A 17,359-nucleotide genomic window follows, 5' to 3' on the forward strand; every position below is an offset into this window, starting at 1 on the left:
ATAGTGAAAGTGAAAGTGAAAGGTGCTGAGTTGTGTCCGACTCTTTGCGATCCCATGGACTGTACAGTTCGTGGAATTCTCCAGGCCAGAATACTGGAGGCCTTTTCCTTCTCCAGTGGATCTTCCCAATCCAGGGATCGAACCCAGGTCTCCCACATTGCAGGCAGATTCTTTACCAGCTGAGCCACCAGGGAAGCCCAAGAATACTGGACTGGGTAGCCTATCCCTTCTCCAGCGGATCTTCTGACCCAGGAATCAAACCAGGGTTTCCTGCATTGCAGGCAGATTCTTTACCAACTGAGCTATCAAGGAAGCCGGATAGAGCTCCTCTAATGTGTCTGTCTTCCCAAGGGATCACTAAAAAGAGACACAATTAGGCTGAGGAGGAGATGCTACAGATTTGAGAGAAACATGAGATAGTGTATCGAAAGCAGAAAAATGAAGGTGCTAGGAAATTGAAGCAGAATAGTGTGGCAGTATTGCAAACTCGCCCATGGTCACACATCAAAAGTGAGTTCAATCAGTATAAGAAGATGATGTTCTCACGACGTGCAAAGAGTAGAGCTGAAGTTATCCAGTTATGATGAGTTTATATTTTTAAATGACTGCTCAGGGACTTCCTTGGTGGCCCAATGGTAAAAAATCTGCCTGCCAGTTCAGGGGACATGGGTTCAGTCCCTGATCCAGGAAGATTCCACATGCCACGGGGCAACTAAGCCTGTGCTCTGCAACAAAAGAAGCCATTGCAACAAGAAGCCCATGCACCAAAACTAGAGAGTAGCCTCCACTTGCCGCAACTAGAGAAAGCCTGTGGGCAGCAACAAAGACCCAGCTCAGTCACAAATAAATAAATAATTTTATTGTTAAAAACAGATAAATAAATGGCTTCTCAGAATCTGAGCCCCTTTCCTATATCAGAACCCCATTCCTACATTTGGAAGCCCTCTCCCCACCTTAACAGTCTTGGTGAATGATACAGCCCTCCTCCCAGCATAGAAGCTGAAACTTTCCAGATACTTACTTTCTTAGTCTCCTTTGAGGATGGGCCTGAGCACGTGATCTAGGTACAGCCAATCCAGTGCACTGTCCAGAATATCAAATCAGGAGCTAAAGAATAAATAGAGATGGTGGAGCATCATCACTGACAGTGGTAGAGGGGGGTGACAGCCACACCCAGCTTCTGGCATCAGCAGTGGCAACCATACCAGTGGTAGCCTCCAGTTCCCAATGCCATCAACAATGTCACCGCACAGTTAACTCTCAGACAGCAGCAGAGGTGTCCTCTCCAGACTGGTTGTATGCCATAATTTTGGTTGTGGATCTCAGCACATAACCTCCAACCTGGTTCTCCAGACCTCCCAGCAGCTCTTTGAGCCAATCCACATGTATGCAACCCAAATTACTTCATTTATAAAATGGCACATTAATTATCATAAAACCATTGAGTTAACTTTTGGATTAAGTAAGCAAATTCAATGTCCTATATCAGGTGTATTTTATGGCCCAAATGAACAAATACAATCTATCATGATAAATACAGTTTACAAGTTTTCTGCTTATCTCAAGCCTTGTGGTTAAAGGTTAGATTCCTGTAAGATTAAACAAAAACAAAAAGCCTCTTGTCCTCTAATAGATGACTATCTTATGGAATGTACTTAGTTCCTTCTTTGTCAGTCCCAGTAAATACATTGAAAAGAACTGTTATGATAATGACAAGGAAGCAGGCATGTATAATTTAATCATAAATTAGATCTTTGTTGACACTTGGCTAGTCCCCAATAGTGTTAACTTTTTCTCTTCCTTCTCTTTCTAAGATGGCAATAACCAGCAAAACACCTGCATTCTCAAATAATTTTGGCAAAAATAATGTTTCCTTTTCAGCCTCCCCTCAAACACTCTTGTAACCAATCATTTCTTTTGATTTTATTGGGTTGGCTAAAAAGTCCTTTCTGGTTTTTCCATAACATCTTATGGAAAAATCCAAAAAAAACATTTTGACCAACTCAACAACTACTAGCAACTGTACCTTTTGTGTCTTTTTTTTTTTTTTTTTTGTCTCATTGCATTGGTTAAAACTCTTACATCATTTTTAAGTAGCAGAGGTGAGATGACTGTGGCTGTCTTTTCAGTCATGCAGGGGACCAATGTAAATCAATTCTCCAGCATAGCTGTAACTCTAGACTTTGGGAGGGGGTAACATGGGAATCTGATGTGTATGCCTCAGTCCAGAAACCACCCCCCAAGCCCACACAGCAGGAGGTAAGCACCCAGCAAAACTGAAACCACCCCCAACTCTACCCCATGGAAAAACTGTCTTCCACAAAACCAGTCCCTGATGCCAAAATGGTTGGGGACTGCTGCATTAATCCATTCCCTCATCCATCCATCCAATATGGGAAGAGTGACTGCAAGTGAAAGTGTTAGTTGCTCAGTTGTATCCGACCCTTTGTGACCCCATGCGACCCCATGGACTATATAGCCCAACAGGCTCCTCTGTCCATGGGATTCTCCAGACAAAAATACTGGAGTGGGTTGCCATTTCCTTCTCCAGATGATCATCCCGACCCAGGGATCAAACCCAGGTCTCTTGCACTGCAGGCAGATTCTTTACCATTTGAGGTACCAAGGAAGCCCCAGAGAGTGACTGCTACCCACCAAACTCTGTTTTAGGTACTGAGGATACCCCAGTGAAAGAGACACCGTTCCTGCTCTCACAAAGCTTACTGTCTAGCAGAGCAGACATAATAGATAACAAACAAATAAACTAAAAAGCAATTCCACCAGTGACAAGTGCTTCTTTTAAAAAACAGCATGAGGGGCTCGCCTGGTGGCCAGTGATAAAGAATCCATCTCCCAGTGCAGGAGGCACAGGTTCATCCCTGGTCCCAGAAGATCCCACTGGCCATGGAGCAACTAAGCCCCTGCACCAGCCACTGAGCCAGTGCTCTAGAGCTTGGGAACCACAACTACTGAGCCCAAGTGCCACAATTACTGGAACCTGTGGGCCCTAGAGCCCGTGCTCCACAATAAGAGAAGCCACTGAGATGAGAAGCCTGCTTGTGGCAACTAGAATAGCCTCTGCTCGCCATGCTAGAGACCCAGCATAGCCAAAAATAGATAAACAGATAAAATAAATAAAATTATATATTAAAAAAACAAACAGCATGAGGACACAGTGGCTTCTCTTTCCAGAGATCTGCAAGCTAATCTGAGTGTGACTTTGTATCAAGACTAAAAAGCTTGAAATATATTACACAGGGTGAAGCAACAGTTAAAACTGGACATGGAACAACAGACTGGTTCCAAATAGGAAAAGGAGTACGTCAAGGCTGTATATTGTCACCCTGTTTATTTAACTTATATGCAGAGTACATCATGAGAAACGCTGGACTGGAAGAAACACAAGCTGGAATCATGATTGCCGGGAGAAATATCAATAACCTCAGATATGCAGATGACACCACCCTTATGGCAGAAAGTGAAGAGGAACTCAAAAGCCTCTTGATGAAAGTGAAAGTGGAGAGTGAAAAAGTTGGCTTAAAGCTCAACATTCAGAAAATGAAGATCATGGCATCCAGTCCCATCACTTCATGGGAAATAGATGGGGAAACAGTGGAAACAGTGTCAGACTTTATTTTTCTGGGCTCCAAAATCACTACAGATGGTGACTGCAGCCATGAAATTAAAAGACACTTACTTCTTGGAAGGAAAGTTATGACCAACCTAGATAGCATATTCAAAAACAGAGACATTACTTTGCCAGCAAAGGTCCGTCTAGTCAAGGCTATGGTTTTTCCTGTGGTCATGTATGGATGTGAGAGTTGGACTGTGAAGAAGGCTGAGCGCCGAAGAATTGATGCTTTTGAACTGTGGTGTTGGAGAAGACTCTTGAGAGTCCCTTGGACTGCAAGGAGATCCAACCAGTCCATTCTGAAGGAGATCAGCCCTGGGATTTCTTTGGAAGGAATGATGCTGAAGCTGAAACTCCAGTACTTTGGCCACCTCATGCGAAGAGTTGACTCATTGGAAAAGACTCTGACGCTGGGAGGGATTGGGGGCAGGAGGAGAAGGGGACGACAGAGGATGAGATGGCTGGATGGCATCACTGACTCTATGGACATGAGTCTCAGTGAACTCTGGGAGTTGGAGATGGACAGGGAGACCTGGTGTGCTGTGATTCATGGGGTCGCAAAGAGTCGGACACAACTGAGCGACTGATCTGATATGAACACATTGTGCAGCTGGGCCCTGGCCTCCTGGTGAGTAGATCAGGTCTCCCAAAGTCCCTCTATCAGGAGGCACCAGGTGTCCTGATAGAAGAGGGGGAGGCCCACCCACAGCTGCTGGGGAGCAGGGTGACAGGGGCACGGTGGCACCTGCGGTCTTTGCTTTCAGCCTATTGTGATGTGCTGCAGTTTAAGTGGGCCCAGTGAAACAGGTTTTCTGATGACATTATCCAGTTTGCACTAAACCAACCCTCCAAGACTGGGCACACGCCTTGCAAAGATGATTGAAGATAAACCAATAAAACCAGTACACACCCCAAACAAGGAAACAGCAGACCTGACACCTCTGTTACTCCCAGTAGAAGTCCTTCTACAGCCATGTATGATATGAAAACAATGGTGAAGTAGTCAGAGCTGATAAAAATCTGGCAAATGAGCAACAGAACAGGAGACAGAGATTATCCAAAAGAATGTTTGAACTCCACGTTTACATCCACACTAATTAATGCTTTTGACCCTGAGCTTATAGTCAGTTTTGAGAAAATAATAGCAGCAGTGTGAGTAATTATAAATACAGTAAGTAACTAGAATAATCAGTAGCATGTGCTCAAAAATATGTTGTTTAGCTTCCCCCCAGGGAAGCTCTGTTGTCAATAGTAGAATCACCTAAATCTGAAAATCATTTGGTGAGAGCAAATTTCTCAATGGATCCGGGACTACTGTTAATCCGTCAGCGCAATATCGGACCCAAAGTAGGTGCCCCGCACTCCAAAATGTGTTCAAACATATTTGATAGTGGGCAATCAGTATCCTGCCTATAAAATGGGGGTGATCACACCTGCTCTTCCTTGGGCCCCAGTTCTGGTAGCCAGATCAAATTCCACCTCCTTCCTGTCTCAGACTCTCTCCTCTTGCTCTCACCACAAGTACCCAGCTCAGGCCTCACTGCTGACCACCTGGGACACCTCCATCATCTCCTTGCGGATTCCCCCACCTCCCATCTTGCTTACCTCCATTTCACTCTGACTCTGAATGACCCTTCCAACATGCCTAAAAGCTTGGGTGGCTCTCTGCTGCTGGTTGGACACAACCCACATTTCTCAGCCAGGGACACAGGGCCTTCAAGAACAGGATCCCAGCTTTGCCTCACCTCCTCTAGACACCCCACCCCATCTCACCAAGCACCCAATAGACAAACTACTTATAGTTCTTTGCAGATATCTCCAAGGTCATCAGTCCCACTTGATACATCTCTCTGTTTATTTCTTCTAACTCTTTGGGTTGAATCTGAATAGAATCTCTTCCACCAAACCTTCCTTCACTCATCCCCTCCCAGATCTGGGAAGAAGACCAGCCCTCTTAGTGCCCTTATCACAGTGGCTGTTATTTCTGGTTTTGTTCTTTGATCTCCACTCCTCAAAGGGCTTCCCAGGTAGCTCAGTGGGTAAAGAATCCACCTGCCAATACAGGAGATGCAAGAGACTAGGGTTCAATCCCTGGGTCAAGAAGATCCCCTGTAGGAGGGCATGTATTCATGCCCTCAATAACACTCAAGTATTCTTGCCTGGAGAATCCCATGGACAGAGGAGTCTGGTGGTCTACAGTTCATGAGGTTGCAAAAAGTCGGCCACGACTGAAATGACTAAGCACGCACTCCTTGAAAGCAGGATCTACAGCCAGAGTTTCAGTGAAGAGGCTTCAATGAATATCTGCTGCAAGGATAACTAGATAGAAGAATGAAACACTCAGTGTGGGGAGGGTGTTCAGACACTCATTTAAGATCTCAATCAAAAGCTTCTGCAGATTCCCCACAAGGAAGGACGAACCTTGTAGAAATCCATCCTTCAGGGATGTCAATCACTCTTCAAGGCTCCAAACCTTGCCTCCAGCCTTGGGTTTGGCCCCCATCTATCCCTGGACTGTGCTGTCTTCTACACATACACCTGCTCTTTCTCTCTTTGTCATCAGATTGCAAACCTGTGCCCTGAGTGCTCTCTCAGCAGCAAGCGTCTGGATCTGCAGGCCTGGGGAAGGCACACATCTTGGTCTTTTGCCCTGAACACATACAGGAAGTGAGCCAGCCAGGCAGTCAGCCACAGCTATATTTAGATTTCTGTCACCTGATGGGGTCACCCATTAATCAGGGGACTGTGGCAGCTGTGGCATTTCGGGAGTAAACTGAGGTGGGTCCTTGGGCAGTGAGGAGGGGGCTAGATGTCTGGGCAGCGACCTCAGCTTCATTCAAGCAAGACACAGGGCAGAGATGAAAATGCATGGCTTACATGAAAGCTGGAAAGATGGAGGTCAGACGCAAGGGGGACCGGGACTTGAGGGAGAAATCAGTGCCTGGCTTGGGCACGGGAGGAGCCTGGAAGATCAGTAGGAAGAGTGCCTCAGCTGGTCGGGCCCCTTCCTGCCGGGTGAGCTGTGGCTGAGTGAGTGGCTCTCTGACAGGCAGTAAGCCCAGCTGTGGTCAGCAGAGAGAGCTGCGGTCACCAGACCCCATCCACAAGGGAGAAACAAGAAAGAAGCAGACAGGCAGGATTTTTTTTTTCCCAAGCCCTAAAGGCACTCCTTGCCCCAGATTTGGTTTATTAAATGACTGTCCTGGGAGCCAGGGAATAGGTCTTAAGTCATCATTGATCCAGTTGCTTTTCCTTCCTTTATCTCTAGAATACAACCCCATCCCTCTGGTGGAGCCATTATAAGAATCTCCTGGGACTTCCCTGGCGGTCCAGTGGTAAAGACTCTGTGCTCACAAAGCAGATGGCCCGGCTTTGATCCCTGGTCAGGGAACAAGAACCCACATGCCGCAACTAAGACCTGGCACAGCCAAATTAATTAGGGAAAAAAAAAGAATCTCTTGCCCTGATTTTGCCCCTCTGGGCTATTTCTGGCCCTACCCACAAGGGTTGACTCCTCAAGACCAAATTCTATCTGAAACAGCCCAGTGCTGCCCATCACTCCAGGGTCACCCACGTCCCTCATTCTGGCTTTCAAAGTCCTCCATGTTCTAACACTCAGCCTTCTCCCCAGACCTTTTTTTTTCAACAGCGTTTCAAGGTATTGTTGACATAAAAGAAACAGCACATGTTTAAAGTGTACACTTTTGGGAATTCCCTGATGATTCAGTGGTTAGGACTCAGCTCTTTCATTGCCAGAGCCCAGGTCCAATCCCCAGATGGGGAACTAATATCCCACAAGCCAGCGGCATGGCAAAAAAATAAAAAGGTACAGTTTGGTAAGTTTTTATGTGTACAAAAATACATATCACATACACCAACAACACAGTCAATGTAATGAATATATTTATCACCTCCCCCCAATTTTTGCATGTTCTTTTGTCATCCCTTCTTCCCACTTCTCCCCCCATCCCCCCCACAACAACTCCTGATACACTTTCTGTCACTATAGATTAGCTTGCAGTTTGGGGTGGGGGAATGGTTATGCATAGATGGACTCACACAGTACACATCCCTTTTTGTCCAGAGTCTTTCACTCAGCACAATTATTCTGAGATTCATCCTTGTTGTAGCGTGGATCAACAAGGCACTTCTGTTTATTGCTCAGTTTAATATTTTCTGATGTATGAATGTACTGCAAGTTGTTTATCCATTTGCCTGTGGATGAACATTTCAATTGCTCCCAGTTTTTGATTCCCAAATAAAGCATCTCTGAGTGCTTGTGTACAAATCTTCGCCTGGCCATGTGCTTTCATTTCTCTCAGGTAAATAAATAGGGGATCCGTGGTGGAAGTGGGTCTCATAACTTTTTCAAAAACTATCAAACTATTTTCCATGAAGTGGTTGCTTCATTTAAGTTCCTACCAGAGTGTAAAAGATCACTCACATGCTCACAGAGACTTGAATGGTGAGTCTTTTTATTGCTGTCATTCTAACAAGTGTGTAGACTGATATTTCAATTTGCATTCTCCTAACCACTAAATGGACTTCCCTAGTGGCTCAGCAGTAAAGAATCTGCCTGCAAAGCAGGAGATGCAGGTTTGATCCTTGGGTCAGGAAGATCTCCCGAAGTAGGAAATGGCAACCCACTCCAGTATTCTTGCCTGGAAAATTCCATGGACAGAGGACCCTGGCGGGCTACAGTCCATGGAGTCGCAAAAGAGTTGGACATGACTTAGTGACTAAACGACAAAAACAACGTTATGTTGGAGATGCTTTCAATGACTCAGTTGCAATTTGCAAGTTGCTTATATCTTCTTTGGTGAAGTGTCCAAATATTTTCCCCATTTTTTAACTGGATTATTTGTTTTCTTAGTAAGTTTTCAGAGTTCAGGTCTTTATGAGATATATGATTTTCACATATTTTCCAGTCTCTGGCTAATCTTTTTACTCTCTTATAATGGTGTCCTGTCTTCAATGAAGAGAAGTTTCTAATCTTGGCGAAGTCGAATTTATTGACTTTTTTTCTTTTAAGATAGTGCTTTTAATGTAGTATCTAAGAAATCTTGGGTAAATCTAAGGTCAGAGAGATTTTCTCCTGTGTTTTTGTCTAGGAGTTGTATAATATTGAGTTTTCTGTTTAGTTCCAGGGTTCATTTTGAGTGTTCTGGTTTCACTTTGTCTGTTTTGGTTTTTGGTTGTTTTGTTTTGTTCGCCTGTGGATGTCCCATGATTTCAGCACTATTTTTTTTTTTGAAGACTATTCTTTCTTTCTGCACTGAATTGCCTTTGTACCTTTGTTGAAAATCAATTGACCATATATGTGTACATCTATTTCTGAACACTCTATTCTGTTCCATTGACCTATTTAAGGAATTGAAAAACAAGCCTTTCTTCAGGGAATCGCCTTTGCATCTTTGTTAAAAACCATATAAATACAAGTCTATTTCTTGACTCTATATTCTGTTCCAAAGATCTAATTGTATATTTGATATATTTGTACTGATAATACATTTCTTTTAAGTATTTGTTTATTTGGCTGCACTGGGTCTTTCTTGAAGCCACGTGGGAACCTTTTCAGTTGCTGCATGTGGGATCTAGTTCCCTGACCAGGGATCAAACCCATGTCCCCTGCACTAGGAGCTCAGAGTCTTGGCCACTGGACCATCAGGGAAGCCCAACACATTGCTTTTATTATTTGAGCTTTATAATAAGTCTTGAATCGGGTATTATTAAGCCTCCAACTTTGTTCTTCTTCCACGTTATGTTGGCCATTATCCATCTTTGCATTTCCATCTCAATTTTAGAATCAGCTTGTTCCACCAAAAAAGCCCACTGAGATTTTGATTGGAATCATGTTGATTTTGTAGATCAACTTGGAGAGAATGGACATTTACTAGTACTGAGTCTTTTGACCCATGAATATAATACAGGTCTCTATTTGGGATTTCTTTTCATTTCTCTGTAGTCTTCAATGTGCAAGTCCTACATGTCCTTGTCAGATGTCTCCCCAAGTAGATAATATTTTATGGTATTTTGAAATATCTGATTCATCAGGTATTTTCAATATCTGATTAATCATTGCTGTTACATAATTTAGTTTTCTATTGTATCCTGCAACATTATTAAACTCATTAATTTTAGTATTTGTTTTGTCATTCTATAGAATTCTAGATTGATGGGTGCTTTGTTTGTTTGTTTTACTTTTAGTACTTTTAAAATGTTTCTTCCCTATCTTCTAGGTCACCCTGATTCCAATAAGGAGATTAATGAAATATGTATTTCTCTAGCTGTAATGTGCCCTTCCTTTCTATGGCTGCTTTTAGATTTTCTCTTTACTGCTAGTTTAAATTTTGATGTACTGTGGTGTCATTTTCTTCACATTTCTTGTGTTTTTGGTTCTTTGAGTTTCTTGGATATGTGGGTTTATATTTTTTATCAATTTTTATCAAATTGGAAAAAAAAAGTCTCTACTTAACATGCTTTTGTCCACTAATTTTGTCCACTAATCTATCATTTCTGGGTCTGTTTGATTGACTGATGTTTCTCCCCATTATGAAGAATAGCTTCCTGATTCATCAAATGCTTGGAAATTTTTCATCAAGAGATGTTATTTTATTTTCCATTATGGTTCATTATAGGATATTGAATATAGTCCCTTGCACTATATATAGCAAGACTTTGCTTTTTATCTGTTGATTTACAGTGTTGTGTTAATTTCTGATGTACAGCAAAGTGATTCAGTTACACAGTTACACAATAATATTGAATTATTATTCTCCAAAATCCTTGCTACCACCTGCTGTATTGTATATTTATGTGTGTTATGTTTCCTGTCGTGACTGTTCCCTATCTAGAAAATAAACTGTAGGAGAGCAGAGATATGTGTTTTGTGCACTTCTGTATCCCCCAAGCATAGAGAACAGAGCTCATGACAAGTGCTTATTAAACATATTTTGGAGGAGAAAAGGGTTGATCTTGGTTTTTTTAATTAATTAGTTTCTTTGGCTGCATCGGTCTTAGTTGCAGCATGAGCAAACTAGTTCCTTGACCAGGGATCAAATCTGGGTGCCCAGCATTGGGAGCATAGCCTTTAACCACTGGACCATCAGGGAAGCCCTAACCAATGAGTGTGAAGTGAAAAAATAGCAGTACGTGGTCAGAGGGTTGGAGAAGATGGGAATCTTCTTTCCCTGTCTGGGTTCTCAGCTCTTCAGGCAGTATCTATTTTCCACTGCTCCTCCTCCAGCCCAGACAGTAGAAATTCCCATGGTTTTCACGCTAGGAGAGCAGGCTGGGTTGGGCTCTGCCAGGCTCCTCTGTAAGTGTGTTGTTCAGACGCTCAGTCCTGTCCGACTCTTTGTGACCCCATGGACTGCAGCACGCCAGGCTTCCCTGTCCTTTACCATCACCTGGAGCTTGCTCAGACTCAAGTGCATTGAGTCGGTGATGCCATCCAACCATCTCGTACTCTGTCGTCCCCTTCTCCTTCTGTCTTCAATCTTTCCCAGCATCAGGGTCTTTTCTAATGAGTCTGTTGCTTGCTAAGTCACTTCAGTCGTGTCCGACCCTGTGCAACCCCATAGACCGCAGCCCACCAGGCTCCCCCGTCCCTGGGATTCTCCAGGCAAGAACACTGGAGTGGGTTGCCATTTCCTTCTCCAATGCATGAAAGTGAAAAGTGAAAGTGAAGTCGCTCAGTCGTGTCCGACTCTAGCGACCCCATGGACTGCAGCCTTCCAGGCTCCTCTGTCCATGGAATTTTCCAGGCAAGAGTACTGGAGTGGGTTGCCTTTGCCTTCTCCAAGCGAGTCTTATCTGGTTTGACAATTAGTCAGTGTGGTGGAGAGGGGCGCCATCTGGTGGTAGCGGGGAGAATATCTGCAGACTTTCAGAGGAGACTTTCCACTGAGGATCCCAGGAAAAGGGTGAATAGAGGAAGAAGCGGGGTTTAGCCCCACCCACCAGGCTTTAGCTTTCTGAGAATCTCTTCAGTTCAGTGGGAGCTGAAGTGGTTCCTTCCCTCATTCACCTTTGGAGAATGCCAGGGCAGCAATCACAGGCAGTGCTCTCCATGCAGTGGTCATAGGGACTCCAGACTGTTCCATGTCCACAGGCAGGAATTCCCTCCCAGAATTCTTCCTTCAGGGGTAATCTTGTCCTTCTCATTTCTGGAATGTGCACATCTCTCCATTCAGGCCTGGGCCTCAAGGCCTCTCTGACGTGGAGAACACCCTAGCGGCACCTGGTCTGAGAGGTTCAGCCTTGGTCAGACTGCCTGGGTGGCCCAAGTACCACTCCCCTGCAGCTTTGCCTTCATCCCAACACTGTGGATCTCCTGAGCATGATGGTGCTCGGTCCCGCCTTGCTTTGTGGCTTCCCCTTCCTGCTGCCCTTGAAGCAAACCCTTAGCTCTTTCACAGCAGAGTTGCACTGCAAAATTCAGTAGTGTCCCAAGTAACAAATTAATAGTTGAAGCTCCAGTAGCTTTCAGAAATATGTGGACTTTTTCCCCCCCTACTCCTGAGGTCCTTCCTCCCTCAGAAGTTCCACTGATTTGCTCTTCTTCATCTTCTTTCTTTATTATTTACTTGGCTGCACTGGGTCTTAGTTGTCTCACGTAGAATCTTCCATCATGGTTTTGGCATGTGGGATCTTTAGTTGTGGTATGTGGGCTCTAGTTCCCTGACCAGGGATTGAACCCAGGCCCTCTGCATTGAGAGCAGAGTCTTAGCCACTGGACTACCAGGGAAGTCCCCCGGTCTGCTCTTCTTTTTAATTCCTTCTCCTCAGCCCTGCTACTTCTCATAGAAAAAAAAAAAAAGTTTCAGTGGGAAACTATACGTTATGTAAATTCTAGAGGTCATCCCCGGAGAAGGCAATGGCACCCCACTCCAGTACTCTTGCCTGAAAAATCCCATGGATGGAGGAGCCTGGTGCACTGCAGTCCATGGAGTCACTAAGAGTCAGACATGACTGAGCGACTTCGCTTTCACTTTTCCCTTTCATGCATTGGAGAAGGAAATGGCAACCCACTCCAGTGTTCTTGCTTGGAGAATCCAGAGACGGGGGAACCTGGTGGGCTGCTGTCTATGGGGTCCCACAGAGTCGGACATGACTGAAGCGACTTAGCAGCAGCAGCAGCAGCAGAGGTCATCCCTCTGAGTTTTCTGATCCTAGTTCTCTGTAAAGTGTAGAGATAATTGATAGCAGACAGAAATGATTCTTACCTACAGCTATGGAAATTCAGTCCTATCCTGTAGAGGCTGGCTTTCTTCCCGCCCACCCTCTTGGTGGAAAAACCAGTCTGGCTCACATTTGCACATTTATTTCAATACTCTTGACCTACAAATTTGTCTGTTCTTTGGATTTTCTTTTAAACCTACTCTAACATCTACCTGGTTGCCTCATTGATTAATTAGTAGGGTAAAAAACTTTAACAGGTGCTCATTTTTATATCTGCATGAGATTCATGATTTTTATCTTTCTTTTTTTTGTAATTTTATTTATTTTTGGCTGTGCTGAGTCTTCATTGCTGGGTGGGCTTTTCTCTAGTTGCTGTGAGTGGGGGCGACTCTGTAGTTGCAGTGTGAAGGCTTCTCATCGCAGTGGCTACTCTTGTTGCACAGCACAGGCCCTAGGGTGCTTGGGCTTCAGTAGTTTTGGCTTCCAGGGCTCTAGAACACAAGCTGAGTAGTTGTGGTGCACAGGCTTAGTTGCTCCAAGGCATGTAGGATCTTCCCAGACCAGGGATCAAACCTGTGTCCCCTGTATTGGCAGGCAGATTCTTTACCACTGAGCCACCAGGGAAGCCCATGATTTTATCTTTCAGTGAAAATTATCTTTGGGGACATTCCTGGTGTGGTCCAGTGGTTAAGAATCTATTTTCCAATGGAGGGGATGCTGGTTTGATCCCTGGTCATGGAACTGAGATCCCAAGTGCCGCTAAGCAACTAAGTCCAGGTGTCAAAGTTTCTGAAGCTCATGGGCTCTGGAGCCCACATGCCACAACTAGAGAGCCCTATGCTGCATGATGCAACTAAGATCCCACTGGGACTGACACCCAAGGCAGCCTAATTAATTTTGTAAAGAGACTACCAAGACCAGATTAAAGGAGTGCAGGCCTCGCACACACCCTGATCCATATCAGCAAACCCACCCTAGAACCACCTAAAACTCTTCACCAAGTCTTCCCTGGTTGGGACACATGGATTTTCAGGCCACCAGCTCTCTGTGTCCCCCTTTGCCTGGCAAAGCAATAAAGCCATTCTTTTCTACTTCATGCAGGAATCTGTCCGAGATTCAGCTCAGCACTGGTGCACAGAGGCTGAGTTCTGGGCATCAAATTCACGTTTAACTGGGACAGAGTTCCACTTTGGGATGACGAGAAAGGTCTGGAGAGGGATGCTGGTGATGGTTACACAACAGTGTAAATGTACTTAATGTCACTGAACTCTACACTTAAAAATGGTAAAAATGGTAAATTTTATGTTACGTATATTTTATCGAAAAAAAAAAAGAAAAAAGAGTGGCTCATTTGAATACTTTCTTGGGTGAGTTCCTGTGAGTAAAGTTGAAATTGGACAAGATTTCACAGTTTCTCAGAGACTGATCTTCTGTGTATGTGTGATTTTTAAAAATAAACCTTCCTCCTTCCACCAAATCCCCTCAGTTCTCAACCAAACAGCAAACAACTATGACCCACCGTTTAGAAGTTTCCATGGAACAGAATGGAGATTTAAAAAAAAAAAAAAGAAGAAGGAGCTGGCAGTGTGTAGAGGGGAAACTGGCCTGATGGTGTGATACTAGTTCTGAAAGGATTGTCTGGGTAAGCAAATGACCTTGACACCATCTCTGAACTGGCTTAGACACGTACAGGAAGGTTTGGTAGGATTCAGGAGATGCTAGGGGAGTATTAGTTTCCTGTTGGTGGCTGTGCCAAATTGCCACAAATGCAGGGGCTTAAGACAGCACAGATCTACTCTCCTAGTCCTGGACATCAGGTGTCCCAAATAGGCTGGCAGGCTTGGCTCCTTCTGCAGGCTTTCAGGGACAACCTGTTTCCCTGCCTTTTCTCACTCCAGGCGCTGCCGACTTTCCTCGGCTCATGACCCCTCTTCCATCACTCCAGCCTCTTGCTTCCATGGTCATGGCTCCTACCCTGACTCTGACCTTCCTGCCTCCCTCTTGGAAGAGTCTTTCCATCCAAGACCTGCCACCCTGTTTCAGGACGTCGGCGTCCTAGTTCAGTGGAGTCACTTGAGCTGCATTGGGAAGTGTGAAGTGAGAGTTGCTCAGTCATGTCCGACTCTTTGTGACCCCTTGGACTATACAGTCTGTGGAATTCTCCAGGCCAGAATACTGGAGGGGGTAGCCTTTCCCTTTTCCAGGGGATTTTCCCAACCCAGGGATTGAACACAGGCCTCCCGTATTGCAGGTGGATTCTTTTCCAACTGAGCCACAAGGGACAAGGGAAGCCACAGGGAAGCGTTGGGAAGGACCTCACTCAAATCTGAGTTTGCCAAGTTGAGTGCTTTTACCACCGTACCCGGTTGCCCAACTGTGCCCTATGTTCAAGATGGTGAACTCCATTAAGCTTCGGGCCCTCCCTTCAGTGGCCACTCCTTCCAAGGTGCTAGCTGCCACCACAAGGGTTGCTTCCACACTGAGAGCTTCCACCCATTGGTTTTGATTCTGTTTTAATGCCACACAATATTAGTGGAAACTTCTTTCCTGTGTCAGCAGTTGTGCAATCAGAAGTCAGAAACCACAGCCTCTGGGTATGTTATTTCTGTCCACATGACTCCATACACCCCTGTCTTCAGCTGTTGTTCACAGAAGGAATTAGTGAACACTGGTGAAGGGGCACAAAGAGTAAGACCTTCATGTTATAGGTGGCTGGGCCACCTTAGGGAGAAGACACAACACAGCAGAAGCTGTGTGTTACCTGGCAGGATGTTAACCAGGACACTGAATTCGTGGTGGGTAAGGAATGGATTAGACTCCCTTCTGAGTCTCCTCTAGTGGGATGGTCACCAGTTTTGTGGCTTTAAGCGGTGAATGTCTTATTTGCCCAGCCTTACCTTCAAGGTATTGTGCATTCTGACCAAAATAAGAACTGTTGCTTTTCCCCTCCTTTCTTTCAGTTTAAGGTAGTTTGATACTTTTAACCATAGGGCGATAAAGTCGTCCAGCCTGACCTCTGCTCAGAATCCTGAGGAGGAGAGGAAAGTTCCACAGATGACCACCAGAGGGCGCCTTGATCCCTGCAGGGACCTCTTCTGCAAGAAGCACTTCAGATGTGCTAGAAGAAGGCCAAACAGACCACCCCAACTTCCTGTCCTCCTCCTGTGGTGGGGCTAGGGAAAGTGTGGGTGGCAAGGAAGTGGGCAGGTCCAAACGACCTGGTGGGGGCTCTCAACTTTGCTCTGACTCCCTCTGCCAACACAGTCACTACCCACCAGACACACAACAATCAGCTGCTGCCCAAACACTCTGGTTGGTCTCTCCACATTCTCTCCCCTTGGTGAGCTCCTACACATCCTTCAAGGCCCAATTCAAATGCCCTCTCAACCCTCTCATTTTGTGCTCCCATGGCACTAGTATTCATTGGTTTCAATGGTAATTACTTATGTGCCCTTCTGCCCTGAAGAACATGGGTTCCCCAAGGGAGACTTGCTCAGCTCAGAGCAGAGACCTGGCACAAAGCAAAGTGTATTGAACCTCACCAGAATTATATTGTTTCCAGCTTCCTTCTGTACCTTGAGAGGCTTTCCTGAAGGCAGGCACTGTGTTTAACTCTTCTCTCGGGCCCTCAAACCACCAGCATGTGACCTGGCAAAGTAGGCCCTCAAGGTTGCTGGAATGAAGTTGCCTCCTTTGGGTATGTAACTCACTTATTTTCCCTGTAGATGACCTGGCTTCTTTTTGCAGTTGACACGTATCCATTAGGCATTTTCAGTTGTGCCCAGGTCTGTGCTGAGGTCCAGGGTTGAGGAGGGTAGTTGAGGAGGTATCCTGTCCCAGCTGCAGAGAGCAGACAATAATGGAAGAGAGATTCATGGCACAATCTCTGAAGCACCTTCTTGTTTATCAAACTCTTCTATTTTATGAACAAGGAAACTGAGGCCCAGGGAGGCTAAGGGTTCATGGAGGAAGTTGTTGGCAGATGGAGTCCGGCATTTGGACCTCCTGACGCCCCTGCTTGGATGTGCTGTGCCAAGTGCATTGTGGGAAGCAGTGGGTTGATCAAGTTCACTGCATCTCAGCTGAACATGGCCATCCCAGAGGCTTAGCAAAATCATTTATGGCATGAGTTAATGAGACACAAACCAAGGAGTCACCAAGGAGTAGCAGAAGATAAGTTCTACCCACTGAAGCATTTATTCACTTCTCGAAAGTAAATAAATTCACTCTTACATTTGCTCTTAGAGAAGTTTTTGAGCAGCTAAGTTTTGGATCAACCTTAATAAGAAAGAACCTAGACTTTTGCAAATGGACAGACCTGGGTTGAAGGTCTTTCCTGGGCTGTGCAGAGCTGATTCCTGATGTAACCACCCAGAACCTCGATATTCTTACGTGCAAAATGGAGACAATAATCTTCCAAATAAGTGAAGATAAGGTGAGATAAGAGTACCGATTTTGGATCCTGATTCCCAGAAGGGGAATACTCCCTCAGTTCAGTTCAGTCACTCATTCGTGTCCAACTCTTTGCGACCCCATGGACTGCAC

At 45.1% G+C, this 17,359-nt stretch overlaps 1 long non-coding RNA gene across 2 annotated transcripts in view; it reads right to left on the reverse strand.

The window, feature by feature from the left end:
• LOC113877033 overlaps positions 1 to 17,359 on the reverse strand; it is a 70,675-nt gene that overhangs the window by 13,970 nt on the left and 39,346 nt on the right. For both annotated transcript variants that reach the window (XR_003506669.1, XR_003506670.1), the window contains exons 3-4: positions 16,525 to 16,654; positions 1,022 to 1,107 (exon numbers count right to left, since the gene is read on the reverse strand). This is a non-coding gene — a long non-coding RNA (uncharacterized LOC113877033). The remainder of the gene's footprint in view (positions 1 to 1,021; positions 1,108 to 16,524; positions 16,655 to 17,359) is intronic.

This window comes from Bos indicus x Bos taurus, chromosome 19 (assembly GCF_003369695.1).
Source record: "Bos indicus x Bos taurus breed Angus x Brahman F1 hybrid chromosome 19, Bos_hybrid_MaternalHap_v2.0, whole genome shotgun sequence".
NCBI classification, from domain to species: domain Eukaryota; kingdom Metazoa; phylum Chordata; class Mammalia; order Artiodactyla; family Bovidae; genus Bos; species Bos indicus x Bos taurus.